General features: G+C 50.4%; 1 protein-coding gene across 5 annotated transcripts in view; it reads left to right on the top strand.

Annotated features, from left to right (window-relative positions):
• Positions 1-18,460, top strand: part of SUPT3H (SPT3 homolog, SAGA and STAGA complex component) — a 2,245,889-nt gene that overhangs the window by 1,600,238 nt on the left and 627,191 nt on the right. The window lies entirely within an intron of this gene.

Below are 18,460 nucleotides of genomic sequence, written 5' to 3'. Positions count from 1 at the left end.
AGATACTGTTGTAAAACAAGAGCAAATAGTTGTAAAGAATGCAATAAAAAACGATAATGCTAACGAATTGAAAAATAAGAAAAGCCCTGAAAAATATATGATCCAAGAGTACCATAAAAAACATACCAAAATAGATGAGGGAACAAACGTAACAAGGTGGATGACAGATGGGTACAGAAAGAAAAAAGGGAAAAATTGGAAAAATGGTTGATAATAAAAAGCTCAAAATACAAAGGATGCAGAGAGATCCTGTCCATCGAACATAGTAGTGACAGACACTGGTTTAGAAATGAAGATCTACAGAGTAACAGATGCCCAAGCAAGTTGACCAGAACACGTTGTGGGCGCTTAATAAACAAGCATTTGCAATGCAATAGGTCTCGCATTTGTGAGAGTTTAAGCTATTGGCATTGTAAATGATAATGCCTTTTAATAATGTTTTAAAAACCAACACATAAATAAAAGGCATTGTCATTTACAATGCCAAGAGCACAAATTGTTGCAAATACGAGACCTACTGCATTGCACACCCAAAGTGACCTGGCCATAGAGGGCATGAAAGGGCTGAAATTGGATCATAAATTCAAAGCTGCTCTGAACAGGGGCCCACCAAAATACACTTGTCGCCGGGCCCCCAGAATCCTGAAAAATGTCCCTTCGGGAGGGGTGGGGGCGGGGGTTGTAGAAAGGAAAAATAATGTGAAGTGACTCTTCCTGCAAACGTGCATGGATTCCACAATGTGAAAGGACGAGGGCGCGTTTTCGTAGCTGGTTTGTAATATGAAAGGTGTTTGTCGGTGCAGCTGGGCGTGAAGCCTATTTTCCACAATAAATCACCTATATTTTGGAGATTACAGCGCCAACCGCGAACTGAATAACATCTTGCCACTGCCTATTTTATAAACAATAAGGCGCAGCAGATAAGTGTAGTGAGGAATCAAGTCACGAGTTATGTTACTTACTATAGAGCGCCACCCTCACCCAGGCCGTTATCTTGGCGCTATGTGAAGTGAAACAGGGGGAGCAATTGTCAGCAGCTGCCAAGCCCGTGGGAGAGTGTGTGTGTGAGAGAGTGCATTTGTGTTCGTTCTTCTTAAACCCAAGCACCGCTCTGTAAACATCACGTGACAACAGCGTGGATCTGTACTAGTAATTGTTTTGTGTATTTATGGAGATTATGCGGTTTTCTAAAACACCCTACATACAGACAAAATGATAGCCTTTGCTGTGGGGATCCTGTGTCACATAATTAGTTTTGAGTTACATTTTACACAATGCCAGTGAACCATGTTCAGAATACTCTCTTTTAGCACTTTGCGGTTTAATTTATGCTCAAACGGGTCAGTTCACCCTTAAGATCTGTAGTAGGGAGCAGCAGTGCTACACACAAGGGGTACAAAGGTGCACTCACCACCCCACCCCCTTTCAAATACCTCCTTGATTTCTCCATCTATAGCGCTTTGCTACTAACACGGTGGCGTCACCGCTTGGGTTTCTTTGGGAGTAAACATTGCGTAATACTTGTTCTGTATAGCGCTTACCACCAACATTTTGGGGGTTTGTGGCACTGTAGACAACATGTGCTACTTACCAACAAAGTTTGGCTATTGCTAGACTACAGTCCTGAGAGGTGATTAGCAGCGGGAGGCGGTTACAGATGAAAGAGTGCATATTAAAAGCCTAACGCAGAATGCTAAACTACAACAATGCACGTGTGATACCATAAATAAAATAATAAGTACTCAGAAAAGAAACAGTAGGAGTTAAAAAGAGTAAATAAACCCAGCAGTAATGTTATTAACTGTAAATAATATAAACAAATAAAATATAATGACATTAAAAACCGATGCATAAATAATGAAAATAAGTAAGCGCATGGAAAGAAAATATAGTAGTCCATTGGAATGGCAACACTAACATCGAATCGCTAGATAAATACTTACGGTTCGATTTTCCGCGGCTAAGATGGTAAACAAGCAGTGACAGCAGGTGGTGTTGTGAGGGAGGGGGTGGCACAGACTGGCTGCTGACTGCCGGGGAAAGAAAATCATGAGACATATTACAAGTAATTTTTTCAGACGGGTCTGCAATGGTTGGGCTAGGATGTGAGAGCGAAGGAAACAAGGAGCCTGAGATTTATGGGCTAATGAGGGAGATAAGCTATAAGTGGTGTGTGGATGTTGTGAGAGCTGGCAGGGAGGGGTCCCGGAAGAGAGACTGCGGGTGCGAAGCTCTGCAAGTTTTAAGTGTATGCGCTTGTCCTGTTGCTGTTGCGATGCCTTTGCAACGTTAATGGATGTGCTATAGTCTTTGGAATCATTGTACACAAAGCTGTATTTATGACGTTCTTACCTTAATGATACACTCTGTATTTAGGGCACTGCTCTCCTCACTTTGGGGCCTTGAAATGGAATAAAGCGCCATACTCCTGATCGCCTGCGTCCACCTCCTAAAAGCACACTTCAGTGTAATCAAGGGAATGCCCCTTCCCAGGCGCTATTACCCAGGGAAGTAAAATAGAGGAAGGGGTTAAGGGTGGGTGCATGGTGTGAGGGTAACTGACTAACAGAAACAAATCCCCCAAATGACAAGCATTTGCCGCACGCGCGCCTCGCGCTTAAAGTTAAAAAAAAACACCAAAAAAAGACAAGCCCGGCGGAGCCTGGCGCGCGCTTGGGGGTGGGGGAGCGCATTCCAGGCGGGGGAGCGGACCCTTTGAAGTGCTCCCAAAAAGCGGATTGCATGGCGGCACGATGCGCGTAATTGTGCGCGTGCTAGCAATGCAATCTGCTTTTTGGGAGCACTTTTCAAACCCGCTTTCAATAGTCTCGCTTTGCGATGGCTTACGCGATAGCAAGGCGAGACCTAAAAATGACACTGGTCAGTGTAAAGATCAGAAACAATCTGGAGCCAACAAATAATTGATTACTAATTTAAATAATAGCGTTTTCCCAAGGCTAGGGCAGGGGACAGATGTGTAATGTCAGTGGCTCTTTGTACCTTGGTGTCTAGATCCTTCAGTTTTTTGTACATTTATGTAGCGTGCAACAGACCCAAGAGTGTTGGAATGCTTTAAAACAGACAAACTACATTACAGCTGTGAGTTCCCAGATGGTAATAGAAGCAATTATTCTATTGACAGTGGTCTAAGCATGTAATCCAAGCGTAAAAGACAGACACAAAAATGTACATAGAATGAGAGGGTGGGATATCGGCTTACAAAAACGGACATAGTCTGGTACTAAATTACCCTTGGAAAAATTGTTGGCTATTTAGGTGTTTACGCTCCTTTTTCGAGTATTCCAAAACTTTCATTTACCGACATATGTGAGCAAAACTTTCATTTACCGAGTTTTGTGAACAAAGCTGTTCTAAAAGAGCTGCCATCCAATGTTTTTTTAGTACAGCCATGAATGTTCAAACCTGCCCAATATCATAACATTTCCTATAGAGGCGGATTTTACAAGAATTGTTGCGTTGTACTAAGTATTAAAATGCAATTTAGGTTTGTCTCTCAGCCTCAAAGTCTTAGGGCCTTTTGTTTTTGTGGTGTGCTTTATTAGCAATGGTCCTACAATTCCTTTATGCCTGCAACGCCCTCTCATTATTAAAACAATATTCTTGACTTGGCATCCTGTGTCTTTTTACTATTCATAATGTAACCAGTTCTGAAGTAATCCTCGTCTGCTTACCCTGGTTGCAGCCAAGGAGACAAGTGTGCACAAACTTGTAAATGGTAATCATCTTAGAGTACAGTAGTACTTGATGACCTGGGGCACAGATTCATCTGTAAATGGCAACCACCACCATTGATAGTCAATGTCTGACTAGTCAGTTTGTTTTATTCTAGCTTCATCTGATAATTATGTCCTACATCATTCCCTATTATGTCTCACTAGAAGTATAGCCCTATTCTGGTTTGAGCTGTTATAATTAGACATGGGTGCGCTTCACCAGGATGGCTAAGAAAACTAGATTTGTTTTCTGAGTGTGGGGCTGCATGAACTCACCCACAATTCTTTTGGGCGCTTGACCTGCTGGAGGAGGGAGGTTGTTCCTAGCTAGCGCTACTTAAGGCACTCTTGGTTGCTGCTGAGCAGAATGTGCCTGGGCCAACAGCTGGCCCATCTGCTGCCATTCTAGACCGGGCCAGACCACCCTCATCTTTTGTTTGTTGTTTGAGCCCTTCTCAGTTTTGGGAAAACACAAGCCAATTATGACTAGCACCAATGTAAGTCCGAACCTCTCTTTAGCAAATCAATCATTGCCTGTCCCTATAGGTACTCGCCAGAAATTGCCTTTTTGACATCGCCTATGGGGGCCTTAGGGGATGACATTTTTAATGTTGAAGAATAACGTGGCCTAAATGAAAGGCCCATGGGGGCGTAACTCTTAGGAAGTGGTCATGCTATTGTTAAATCTGAAGAGCAACAGGTCTCCAGAACCTCATTAAATGAGAACACTGTGAAGGAGTCTGTTATTATACCTGGGGGAGGTCATTCTGGAAGGGTTTCTGCAGTTGTTGATCAACCGACTGTGGCCGGATCCTTTGCTAATCAGCCGCCAGCTCGCAAGAGCCGAACAAAGGACACACTGTCAAGAGGAGGAGGGAGTTGTCCTCAAATAAATTCTAGTAGCTTGGGGGAGGGAGTTACATCTATTGTTATTCAAGTGATTAAACTCTTGTGTATTGATTGGTATAGTAAAATGGAGTTTCTGGTGAAAGCCTCTTTCGAAATCTGTAATCTGAGGCGTGCAGTAACCAAAGAAGCTCTGTCTTTCCCAATATCTAATACCAGTACCAATATTATTACACTTCCTAACTACAAAGGGGACATCACCACAAAAGAAAGCCATATTAATGCTGATCTCTTAACACGGTCTCAGCAAAATGTAAGTTTGAAGGAGGCTCCTGTTCTTTTTGAAGACTGGTGCTTGCAAGCAGGGAGTTTGCATCTATCCCAGAGATCAGCTGCTTAAAATCATGAGTATGTCTATCCGCCTACAGCTACATCAGAAAATCATATCATGTATCCGTGATGGCTGGGAGAGACATATAGTGTTGTAAGGAGAGTCTTCTCCTAAATCTGCAGCTGTCCTCACCCCTACTCCTATGTACCTACCCCCTGCAGTGACCCCTTATGTTGAAGCGCAGGTCAGTTTACCCAGGTTGAAAGAAGGTCAGTCAGAAAGTTTTGAAGAGCTCAAATAACAAGGTTGTTCAGTGGTTTAATAGACATATTGGGGCAGGCACACATCAGTGTCAGCACACTAGTATGGTTAGACGAACAGGATGGATGGATCCTAATGTTAAGGCTCATGGTGAAGGCTGTATTGTGGTAAATTTTAATCATAATTGCTTGCCGGGCAACATGCTTTCTCGGCTATCCTCTGTCTTAAGTTCACCTGTGGAAATTCAGTTACGCCCATAGACTATTTTTACAAACCCCCCAGGCATCAGACGTTCCCATGGCATCCTTTCTCCACCATGAAACAGGGTTCTGCCTTGAGTGACAACTTTATAGTACTCTTGTATAATAGGTCTGATATTTACAATCCCTTGGAGCAGGTTGATTGACTGGGTCGAATGGAATAGGGCAGTTGGGGTTGGTCGAACAGGCTTCTTGTACTATATTGGAGCCTCTGCATTCTTTGAGGCTTTTAAATTGAAACATCACAGGAAAGGGATCAAAGCGGGATGATCCATTAGGAGTGATATTGTTAAAGAGTACAATTTAATTTGTTTGTAGGTGTCGTGAGAGGTCATCTATTTATTCTTTCTGAATGGTTTTAGTTCCCTTTTTTTCATCCAACGATTCTATCCTCTTTCTGTAGAGCCAGAGGGGGCCTTATCACCTGAGTTTCATTGTCTCTTTACTGTGGGATGACTAAGTTATCTACATGCTTCCTGTAAGTTGTTGATTTTTAATTCACATAACCCTAATTACCACAAGAACTACTTAGAGCGTATGCAGTCCCTAGAAGAGTTTCTCGAACAAGTGAGGTAGAATCAACATTTATGTACAGCCTTGGTTAACCTGGGTGATTTTAGCATTCACCACATGAGGAAAGCTGCCAAAGGGTCTATTGCTATTTTCCTAGTTACTGTAGGAACACTTTACACTTAGAAAAAACTTGTCAGGGTGACCTGCTAAACTCTGTGTTGCTAGATTTGAATCCTATGTTTACTATTAAGGATCATGATGTTTATAATATTAATTTAGCTAGATCGACCTTCACAGGAAGAGGCAGTTCTTTTATTACTGACTTTATTTTTGTATTGGGCATCTTGGGTCACAAGATTAGAGATGTTAAGGTTACTTGGGACAGGTGTAGCAACCTTAACCATATTACCCTGTCAGTGGCTTAGGAAAACCACTACCAAGGCTGTAGATAGAGACTTTTTGCTGTAAAATATTTGCAGGATGTGATCCTGAGTTGGAAAAATGTCTAAAAATTAATTCTAAGGCTCCACAAATTTTAACATCTTTTAAGCGGATTTGTGAAATTGTAAACAAGGTCCTAACTCTTAGTGCACAAAGTAGCCCCAGACAAAATCACCAATGGTTCGACCATTCTTGTTCTAGGGCCCATCATGATTTATTAAAGGAGTTAAAAAAAACAATCAAGAGATAGGGGAAAGTGAAATGCTGTCGTTTAATATACACAAATGTGCTAAAGGGCCAGAAACGCTCCCTGAAGGAGGAAATCTGGTTTCAGTTACTCCAAGCTAGTGTGTCTTCTAACAACTCTGTTTTTTGGGAATTAGTCAATCACCCAATTCTAGATATTGAAGATGTCCTAATACTAACTTCCCACATCCCTGAAAAAAGCTGTGCTATCCACTTTGAAAAAATGTTTAGTCCTATAGATATCTCATCATCAAATCGTGACATGTTTACTACAGCAGGTGCTTACTTCAACGTTTCATGCTAGACGGGGTCAGCAAAGCAATATCGAGGCTATCTAAGAATAAAGCTGCAGGCCCTGATGAGGTGCCTTTGTGGTTTATATAAACTGGACCAACTCATCTGGGGTCCGATTTTCACCCAGGTTCTAAGTGCGACCATCTCTGCTGGTGCTCCCTCTTCTAGGCCCATCTCTCTTATAGATACAGTAGTCAAAATACTTAGTTAGATGGTCCTTACCACATGGGCAGACGAAACTAACATCATTTTGGACATCCAGTGTGAGGTTAGGACAGGGTGCAGCACAGTCTATCACTGTCTTAATTTACATGTTTTTTTCAATATATACATAGGTGCCAATTACGATCCGGTAAAAAATTCCCCGTGCGACTCGTATCCGGTCTTTTTACCGTACGAATCGTACAAGTGCCGTACGAACTGGCAATCACGATTCGCATGGTAAAAAGTCCATACGAACCGCATCGGGAATGATTTCCCACACGTCCTCTGGTCGGAAAATGTGTCCGACATGTCCTCGGACGATTTACCGTACAAATGTGAAAGGTGAAGTCCGACCGAGGAATCACGATCCATCCCGTGCGTCCGATGTTACAACCGTATGGAAAAAACACCGTCCGCACCGAACTCCCATAGCAACCATGGAGACATGTGCCCGCATACGCGCCCAACTCTCCCCCCCGCCCCCGTACGTCCGAGACGTACCCCCCGTGTATGTACACCCCCACCCGTGTATGTACACCCCAGTACGTTCGAGTCGAACCCCCACCCCTGTACGTGTCGTACCACCGTCTATGTACACCCCAGTACGTTCGAGTCGAACCCCCACCCCTGTACGTGTCGTACCACCGTCTATGTACACCCCAGTACGTTCGAGTCGAACCCCCACCCCTGTACGTGCCGTACCACCGTCAATGTACACCCCAGTACGTTCGAGTCGTACCCCCACCCCTGTACGTGTCGTACCACCGTCTATGTACACCCCAGTACGTTCGAGTCGAACCCCCACCCCTGTACGTGTCGTACCACCGTCTATGTACACCCCAGTACGTTCGAGTCGTACCCCCACCCCTGTACGTGTCCGACCCCCATGTATGTACACCCCAGTACGTTCGAGTCGTACCCCCACCCCTGTACGTGTCGTACCACCGTCAATGTACACCCCAGTACGTTCGAGTCGAACCCCCACCCCTGTACGTGTCGTACCACCGTCTATGTACACCCCAGTACGTTTGAGTCGAACCCCCACCCCTGTACGTGTCGTACCACCGTCAATGTACACCCCAGTACGTTCGAGTCGAACCCCCACCCCTGTACGTGTCCGACCCCCATGTATGTACACCCCAGTACGTTTGAGTGGAAATCCCACCCCTGTACGTGTCGTACCACCGTCAATGTACACCCCAGTACGTTCGAGTCGTACCCCCACCCCTGTACGTGTCGTACCACCGTCTATGTACACCCCAGTACGTTCGAGTCGAACCCCCACCCCTGTACGTGTCGTACCACCGTCTATGTACACCCCAGTACGTTCGAGTCGTACCCCACCCCTGTACGTGTCCGACCCCATGTATGTACACCCCAGTACGTTCGAGTCGTACCCCCACCCCTGTACGTGTCGTACCACCGTCAATGTACACCCCAGTACGTTCGAGTCGAACCCCCACCCCTGTACGTGTCGTACCACCGTCTATGTACACCCCAGTACGTCCGAGTTGAACCCCCACCCCTGTACGTGTCCAACCCCCATGTATGTACACCCCAGTACGTTCGAGTCGTACCCCCACCCCTGTACGTGTCGTACCACCGTCAATGTACACCCCAGTACGTTCGAGTCGTACCCCCACCCCTGTACGTGTCGTACCACCGTCTATGTACACCCCAGTACGTTCGAGTCGAACCCCCACCCCTGTACGTGTCGTACCACCGTCTATGTACACCCCAGTACGTTCGAGTCGTACCCCCACCCCTGTACGTGTCCGACCCCCGTGTATGTACACCCCAGTACGTTCGAGTCGAACCCCCACCCCTGTACGTGTCGTACCACCGTCAATGTACACCCCAGTACGTTCGAGTCGTACCCCCACCCCTGTACGTGTCGTACCACCGTCTATGTACACCCCAGTACGTTCGAGTCGAACCCCCACCCCTGTACGTGTCGTACCACCGTCTATGTACACCCCAGTACGTTCGAGTCGAACCCCCACCCCTGTACGTGTCCGACCCCATGTATGTACACCCCAGTACGTTCGAGTCGTACCCCCACCCCTGTACGTGTCGTACCACCGTCAATGTACACCCCAGTACGTTCGAGTCAAACCCCCACCCCTGTACGTGTCCGACCCCCATGTATGTACACCCCAGTACGTTCGAGTCGTACCCCCACCCCTGTACGTGTCGTACCACCGTCAATGTACACCCCAGTACGTTCGAGTCGTACCCCCACCCCTGTACGTGTCGTACCACCGTCTATGTACTCCCCAGTACGTTCCCGTCGCACCCCCAACACAACCTCCTAAGTACGGAGCGCGCCCCAACATCACAACCGCATGTACGAGTCGTACCAAGCCACACACAAGGACAGCACCGTACAACCAAATGGCCCATGTACACACCGTACACACGCTCAAAACGCACGTACACAACCAGGAAAAAACAAAACAACACAAGAATAAACTATACGAATGGCACAAAGCCACTAAACATGGCCAACAAACACTACAAAAACACCTTCACTGATCTGCAACTGCCAAAAACAAACAGAGGCCCAAAACACCACCACTCCTTATAACACACCCACCCAAACTTCAAACACAGCCACACCCACCAATGGACCAATAAAAAGGGCCCACACACACAAACCATGAGCCTTTGCAACAGACTCACTGCTGCCAGACACCACAGAACCATACTACAAGCTTCACCACACCTTACACTTGCACACCTTCACACAACCACCTTCACAAACACCCCCTCATCACATTCACACACACACACACCTGCACAACCACACCCACACACCCACAACCATCCACACACCCCCCCCACCATCCACACCCCTCACCATGCCCACTAACAAGAATCCGAAGTTCAGTAACCGAGAGTTGGAGGTCCTTGTCGATGAAATCCTCAGAGTCGAGCCACAGCTCTTTGGAACATTGGTCAGACAGACCAGCCTTGCAGCCAAAACAGCCATGTAGCAGACCATCGTCGATGCTGTGAATGCTGTTGCGGACACCAGAAGGAACAAGCAGGAATGCCAAGCCAGGTGGTACGATCTGCGGAGGAGGGTCCGAGCAAAGATGACGGATGAACACAACCAGGCCAACGTCACTGGAGGAGGGCCCTCCCGCAGACCCGTACACTACCATCCCTGGGAGGAGAGGGTGATGGCCATACTGCCGGTGGAGGCAGTCGAAGGATTAGGAGGACTCCGAGACCCGGGTGAGTACACAAACAACGCACCTCACATGGGGGGATCGTCATCCACAACCAAACTCACAAACAGGCACGCAACCACCCCAAGCTATCGCATGACTCACCCACACTCCATGAACACGCACATGCCACTGCCGCCACCATGCCCCATGCACCCAGCTGGACAATGTCAAGTCACAGGCCACAGAAGACACCAACACATGACACGGTAACCCGGATGGCGGGAGGGTGGGCCCCAAAAATCACATAGTGCAACTCAGAAGCAGACAACAATGCCCACTGCCCATATGGCCCAGGTCACAGCCAGACAAACAGTGTGTCCCCACACAGGAAAGACTCGCCAGCAAATGGCGGACGCCTTGCATCAACACATGGGGGTGAAGGCACTGTTTTGCACATGACAGCAGCTAATGAACAGCCAACACTGTGAAAGAGTGGCAGCACACACAACCACAGCAGCAGCGCACACACAGACACTACACCCAATGGGTGCCTGGAGATCAGAAACAAACTCACAGCAACAAGCCAAGGGCCATTCAAAGGACTGGAAAAAGTGTGTGTCTAGGAAGCTCGGCTGAGGTGACAGAGGGTGACACACAGAGGGAGGGAGAGGGGGACAGAGAGGGAGGGAGAGGGGGACAGAGAGGGAGGGAGAGGGGGACAGAGAGGGAGGGAGAGGGGGACAGAGAGGGAGGGAGACACAGGGACACGGACAGAGGGAGGAGGCTGACACACGGAGGGAGGGAGAGGGGGACAGAGAGGGAGGGAGACACAGGGACACGGACAGAGGGAGGAGGCAGACACATGGAGGGAGGGAGAGGGGGACAGAGAGGGAGGGAGAGGGGGACAGAGAGGGAGGGAGACACAGGAACACGGACAGAGGGAGGAGGCTGACACACAGAGGGAGGGAGAGGGGGACAGAGAGGGAGGGAGACACAGGGAGAGCAAATCAGCCGTGTGGTGTGTGGGAATGTCTGCTCGTCAGCAGGTAGACTGCGTGCATGTAGCCAAGGGTGGCCAGTGCCAGAACCCCCCCTCTTCCCCATGGCAAAACACAGGCCCATGTCACAACCTGTTCACGAGCACAACGACAGCTACCTGCATTATATAAGTGTGTGGATCCACTCCATGTGCACATGTACAGTGCTACACGGAAGGCGCCAATGCATGGCTCGCCACACCTGCCCACTCCACTGCTGACTGCAGTCACACTTGACGCAGCAAGTAAGACTGTGCCACACATATTTAAAGGGGCCAAAGTGGTGTCCAAGGGACACACCCATGCACAAGTGCACTGTGAGTGGAATGCAAGACAGATCCTAAGGAAAAGTGCCAACTTTGAAACTGATGAAACATGGATGTTGCATGGACCAAAATTAACATTGTCTCTCTCACACACAGGTCAACGTCGTGGTTCACCCCCCAACACTGGGGGGGAAGACTCACAGGACCCGGATCTGCGGGAGCCCGATCCCACCGGCAGCGACGACTCTCACCACTCTGTGGACGACCCCGACCGACCTGGCACCTCTGGTGTCCAACCACCTGCAGCACCTGCGTCAGGTACAACTGTGCCAACCACCACCCCCACTCCTGCCACATCCCAGGAGACACCCAGGATCCCTGCCCCACCACCACAATGCAGCCAGGCTGGCCAGGAGGGACACGGTGTCCCGGGCACCCAGGAGGAGGCAGGCGACAACGCCAATGCCACCCCTCAGGGGTCCCGGAGACCCGATGTACCCACAAGGGCAGGCCAGGTGCAAGTGGGCAGGGGTGGTGGGAGTGGAGGACGGCGGAGGCGCGAGCCTGACCAGTTGGCTAGGGAACCGGTATTTTCCCATGTCCGTAACATCCTGGACACATACCGGCAGGACACCACGGGCCTGGCCCAGGTTGTGTCTGTCCTCGAGGGGATCAAGACCCAGCAGGGCCAGCAACATGCGGAGCTACATGCCTGTCTACTGCAACACCAACGGAGGATGGAGGACGGACAGGCTGAGCTCGTGACGGCGTACACGGGAATTCACGATACACTCCGTCGGATGGCCGACAACATGGCCGACCCTCCCTGTGCCAGAAGGCGGAGAACATCACCACCCACAGGGAGGGAGCAGGAAGAGGAGGAGGAAACATCCGATGGAGCATCCCAGACGTCGTCACGGCCTGCTTCTGAGGGTCCCCGCAGGAGGGCGGGTCGTCCACGGAAAAGACCGTGAGGGTCGGCGCAACATCACCATCTCCCAGGACACCTGGCCTGGCACCTGGCCCACTGGAGCAACAGCATCACAGCATCAAGAGACATTCTCTGCCACATGGCCCTGCTGGTCACTGTCTGACCAATGTTGACAAAGACTGTGGCATGGACTCTGAGGATTTCAAATGTTAAGGACACCAACTCCCCAACTGAACTTTGGATTCCAAACTCCCGGAAAGCCCCTCACTTTATCCCTCCCCCCCTCCCCCAAATAAAAATTCACACCATGAAGAGAAGATGCCTGCTGGTTGCATTATTACCTTACATGTGTGTTGTAAAGTCTAAACATGCCTGAGCTCTCTTTTGACTCCAACCATCCACACCCTGGGGCCTGAGTCTGGCACAGGACACACGGGTCACAGTGTATTAGTCAAGACAGACATGGAGCACCATACACACCCGTGATGGGCCCAACCAGCTGAGGGGGTGGCCGCACAACCGTGCTGACAGACACATTGAGTACAGCAACAGTCATGCGCAGAGGTCAGGGATCATGTCCAGGGTCCTGGGGGGCACCCAGGTATGTGTAGACAGGTGGCAGAACCATGTCCTGCAAGCTTGAGTCCGGTGGATGCAGAGAATGGGGGCCTGGCCAACGTTGGATGCATGGGGATGGCACATGTCACAATACCCACACAGTCATGGACATCATGCCCAATACACAGTCTCAGCCCACACACACAGCTTGCATCTTGCTACTCGACACATCGACACATAGCCACTATCAGGGAAAACCATGCCAGACATGCTGGATGCACCGTGGCAACACACCAGCATTGATGGAGAAGAGGCACCTTGGAGGCATAGGGACACCTTTATTAGTCATGTTTTCGGGATTGCAGAGGCAACTTGAAGTACACATGAAGACATCTTGTGGAGTAACATGTGGGTCCAACACTGGCACCCCCCTTCTGCAGCACAAATGCGTGTTAGCCATGGAACTGGCACACAATTGTCGGCTAACAGCTAAACACCCACAGCTGCTCACGGAGAGACTGCCATACACCATCGATCCGCTGATGTGGAAGTCCGACACCATGTCAAGCCAATGCTAACCGTATGTGTCCGAGGGCAGTGTCACACACATTGATGCCATCATCACAATCCACTATCCCATCACTGATGACTGTCAACCAGGCAGACCATCTAGTCAGGTGTACACAGCTGCATGTCGTGTCCCATGGTGATGCTACATGGCTGCAGAGGAACCAAACATCGACAGGGGCAGTGTGCATACATCGTGAACAACTGCCACACCCAATACACCCCTGATACATCCCTTACCCTATGGAGACTTCCAAACGTGTCCGTGCCTGTAACGCTGAGTCAGCCCACGATGACGTGTCCATGAGGAATAGCAGTGCCACAACAATGCAAGCAGCAGACGGGATGCGCAAGTGCCTGGGGAAGAGAGACACACAAGAAGTCAGCCACAAAAAGCACAGCCACTTGCATGTGCATTTACTCGACACATGTATGGATGACAACATGCTAGGTCACAATTATGACTGGGGAAATACAACCATCACTGCCACCATCACTCCAGTGACACACCCACACACACCTCTGACTCACGTGCCATACATGCAGGTGGAGACACACATCACAACACATGCCACACGGGGACCAATGCGTGCACACTCAGACACTGGTACTCACCACTAAGCAAAGAAGTCGCGTATGAGCCAAGTCCGGATGTCCTCTTGCGGCTCCACATCCTCCACATCACTAGCCCCATTGCCAAGCCCTTCGTCCTCCACGGGTGGATGGTCCTCGTCATGTTGATCCAGGATGAGTGGCACAGCTCTCTCAACTGCCATGTTGTGCAGCATGCAGCAGACCATGAAGATTTTGCAGACCTTCGCAGGGGCATATGGGAGCGCGCCGCCGGTCTTGTGGAGGCACCGAAATCGGCTCTTCAGCAGGCCAAACGTCCTCTCTATCACTCGCCTTGTCCGGCCATGGGCGGTGTTGTAGCGGAGCTGGGCCGGCGTGATGGGGTTGCGGAGAGGTGTGAGCAGCCATGGCATGTTGGGATAGCCAGCATCCCCTACATGGGAAGCACATGTACATCGTTAGAAGTGGTGAAGCGGTCGTGCTGGTAGGCTATGCAAAATACAGGACAGACAGACTGTACCCACCAACAACACATGCTCTTTCGTTGCGCAGCTGCATCATCATTTCAGGCATCCTGCTACGCCTCATGATGTAGGCATCGTGTGCTGATCCTGGAAAACGAGCACAGACATGTGAAATCACCATGTTGGACTGACACACCACAAGGGCATTGATGGAGTGGTAGTGCTTCCGATTGCGGTACGCCACCTCCCGTGCGTGTGGTGGTACCAAAGCTACATGTGTCCCATCTATGGACCCAATGACATGGGGCATCCCTCCCAGGGCATAGAATCCACGCTTGACCGCAGTCAACTGTTCAGGGGTTTGGAACTTGATGAAGTCATCCAGGTGAATCAACATGGCCTCTAAGAAATCATGCAGCACACGGCAGAACATGCTCTGGGACATGCCACCAACATGAGCTATGGTATATTGAAAGGTACCCGTGGCAAGAAAATGTAGGGCAGCCATTACCTTCAGCTGGGGTGTCAGTGCCGTAGGATACCTGTGCTGCGGTTGCAGGTGTGGTGCCAGTCTCGCCGTCAACTCCAGAATCAACGGTTGGGGGAAGCGGTAGAGCCGGATGCTGTCATTCTCCCGCATGGCAGCCAAGTCCGGAATTGGTCGGGCAAGAGGCGGCGCTCTGCAGTAATTTGGAAGTGACAAGGAAGAGTGAGTGCACTACGACAACAATTCATATGTACTGAGCACATGTTAATCTGTCAATACACATATGCTACATAGGGAGTCAGGTATGTGCTACATGCCCAGGACACGTATGGATGCAAGGTGACACTCCTACCAAGACCCAGCTACACACGGAGATTGAGAACCTCCCCATGCCATGCCATGGGAATAGCTGTGTCCCAGTGCAAGTGAACAGCCAGACGCAAGACAGGAGTGACATACGCCCACACATCAGCAGAAGTAGGATGCCGATTGCAGAGACTGGTAGCGGAACACTAGAGCCACAGGTCACATGACATTACACTAGGACAGCCCACACACCTTGCCATGAAGGTGCACATGTCATGACTCACCACACATTCATTGTGAGGATGCAGACATGTCCTTGTCACGCTACTCCGTGTCCCATGCATACATGTGCACCTCACATCCGATACCACATGTGGCATGGTGTGCGGAACAGTGTGCAATGTCATTCTACACACAGACACATGTTGGTTGCTGCAACGGCTGCAGCTTTTGAGGGTGCTCCAACATCAACCTGATGGGAAGCCCCCACACATACATGACATAGTCACATTGTGCACCGTTGGTAGTGACAAGTCAGGTGTGGTAACCCCTGTACCGGGCATCAGGGGACACTTCCGTGTGTTGGTGTCCGTGCCATGCCAGTGACGCTCACTCCAAGTGTGCAGTACGACATGCACACATGTCAAAGGAGTCAAGGGCATGCCTGGCACACATTGCACCATCACACAGTACATCTGTAGACATCTCATCATACATCTGGTGCCTTCTCGACTCAGGAGTAATGTTCCACATCACAGGCCGTCACACCTGTGCCCCACACATGTAGTAATGCACAGACGATGCCTTGATGTCAATTAATGGACAAGTATGTCCATTCATGGACAAGTATGTCCAGCCATGGACAAGTATGTCCATCCATGGACAAGTATGTCCGCCCTATCCCTACCTGTGTGCCGCCTGTCACCACTGTGATGTGTGAAAACCGCTGTACTGCTGCGAAGAGGGCCTGTGTACGTTCCCATATCACTATGGGAGTGCTGCCGTATGTGTACCCATCGTGATGGCGAGCGTACAGGCATGTGTACGGCCCGTACCACTACGAGTACGCATACGCAAGAACACCCATAGTGGTAGGGCCGTACGCACGCCTGTACGCTCCCTATCACTATGGGTGGCCTCGCGTATTCGTACTCGTAGTGGTACGGGCCGTACACACGCCTGTACGCTCCCTATCACTATGGGTGGGCTCGCGTATGCGTACTCGTAGTGGTACGGGCCGTACACACGCCTGTACGCTCCCTATCACTATGGGTGGCCTCGCGTATGCGTACTCGTAGTGGTACAGGCCGTACACACGCCTGTACGCTCCCTATCACTATGGGTGGCCTCGCGTATGCGTACTCGTAGTGGTACGGGCCGTACACACGCCTGTACGCTCCCTATCACTATGGGTGGCCTCGCGTATGCGTACTCGTAGTGGTACGGGCCGTACACACGCCTGTACGCTCACTATCACAACGTGTACGCATACGCGAGGCCACCCATAGTGATAGTGAGCGTACAGGCGTGTGTACGGCCCGTACCACTACGAGTACGCATACGCGAGGACACCCATAGTGATAGTGAGCGTACAGGCGTGTGTACGGCCCGTACCACTACGAGTACGCATACGCGAGGCCACCCATAGTGATAGTGAGCGTACAGGCGTGTGTACGGCCCGTACCACTACGAGTACGCATACGCGAGGACACCCATAGTGATAGTGAGGGTACAGGCCTGTGTACGGCCCGTACCACTACGAGTACGCATACGCGAGGACACCCATAGTGATAGTGAACGTAGGCATGCGTGTACGGGCCGTTGCAATGCATTTGGGGTGCCCTAGGGCCCCGGAATGCACCGTACCTGTGTGTGAAGCTCCAAATTACATAGGGGACACATGAGGGACAAGTATTAAGGCCTACATGCATGCTGGTTGTCATGGAGACCAAGTTCAAATTTTGAATTTGTTCTGGAAGGTGCACAGCAGAAGTCAGTTGGAATTAATCTACTTTGTTGCAATGTGTTTGTGGGGCTGACATCATGCAGGAGAATGAAACCGATAGAGAACACACAGACTGCTAGGTTTGAAGGGATTGGAGGAAACATAGGATGCAAATGTGAGTGACCAATCACTCTGTACTCCTGTGCATGATGGGCCTAAGGCAGCCAGGTCCCATGAGGGAGCACTTGCCTGCACATCTTTGTATTCCACGACCCAGCTGCTGCTACTGATTCCCTGGAACCATGTCAAGGGCTGTGGAGAGGTCACAGCCATTCACCCTGGAGGAGAACATGGCTTTGGTGGATGTGATCCTCCCACTGTACCCCATGCTGTATGGGCGACCAGGTTATCAGGTGAGTTCAGTGTCCACTGGCACAGACTGTGTCCCTTTTTAGTGACTGTGACTTCTGCCATTGTGTCCAGGTGTGACACACATGCTATGTACTGTAGGGGGGTCCCAGGGGGGGAATGCCTGATGTCTCCCAGCAGTGCCCTGAGACAGGAGGGGTGTGTGCAGAGTCCTCCCAGCAGTGCCCTGAGACAGGAGGGGTGGGGGCCTATCACTCCCAGCAGTGCCCTGAGACAGGAGGGGTGGGGGCCTATCACTCCCAGCAGTGCCCTGAGACAGGAGGGGTGGGGGCCTATCACTCCCAGCAGTGCCCTGAGACAGGAGGGGTGGGTGCTTATCACTCCCAGCAGTGCCCTGAGACAGGAGGGGTGGGGGCCTATTACTCCCAGCAGTGCCCTGAGACAGGAGGGGTGTGTGCAGAGTCCTCCCAGCAGTGCCCTGAGACAGGAGGGGTGGGGGCGTATCACTCCCAGCAGTGCCCTGAGACAGTAGGGGTGGGTGCCTATCACTCCCAGCAGTGCCCTGAGACAGGAGGGGTGGGGGCCTATCACTCCCAGCAGTGCCCTGAGACAGGAGGGGTGGGTGCCTATCACTCCCAGCAGTGCCCTGAG

This window comes from Triturus cristatus, chromosome 6, assembly GCF_964204655.1.
Source record: "Triturus cristatus chromosome 6, aTriCri1.1, whole genome shotgun sequence".
Taxonomy (NCBI): domain Eukaryota; kingdom Metazoa; phylum Chordata; class Amphibia; order Caudata; family Salamandridae; genus Triturus; species Triturus cristatus.
The sequence above is the reverse complement of the archived record's forward strand: the minus strand, read 5'-3'. Positions and strand labels throughout refer to the sequence as shown.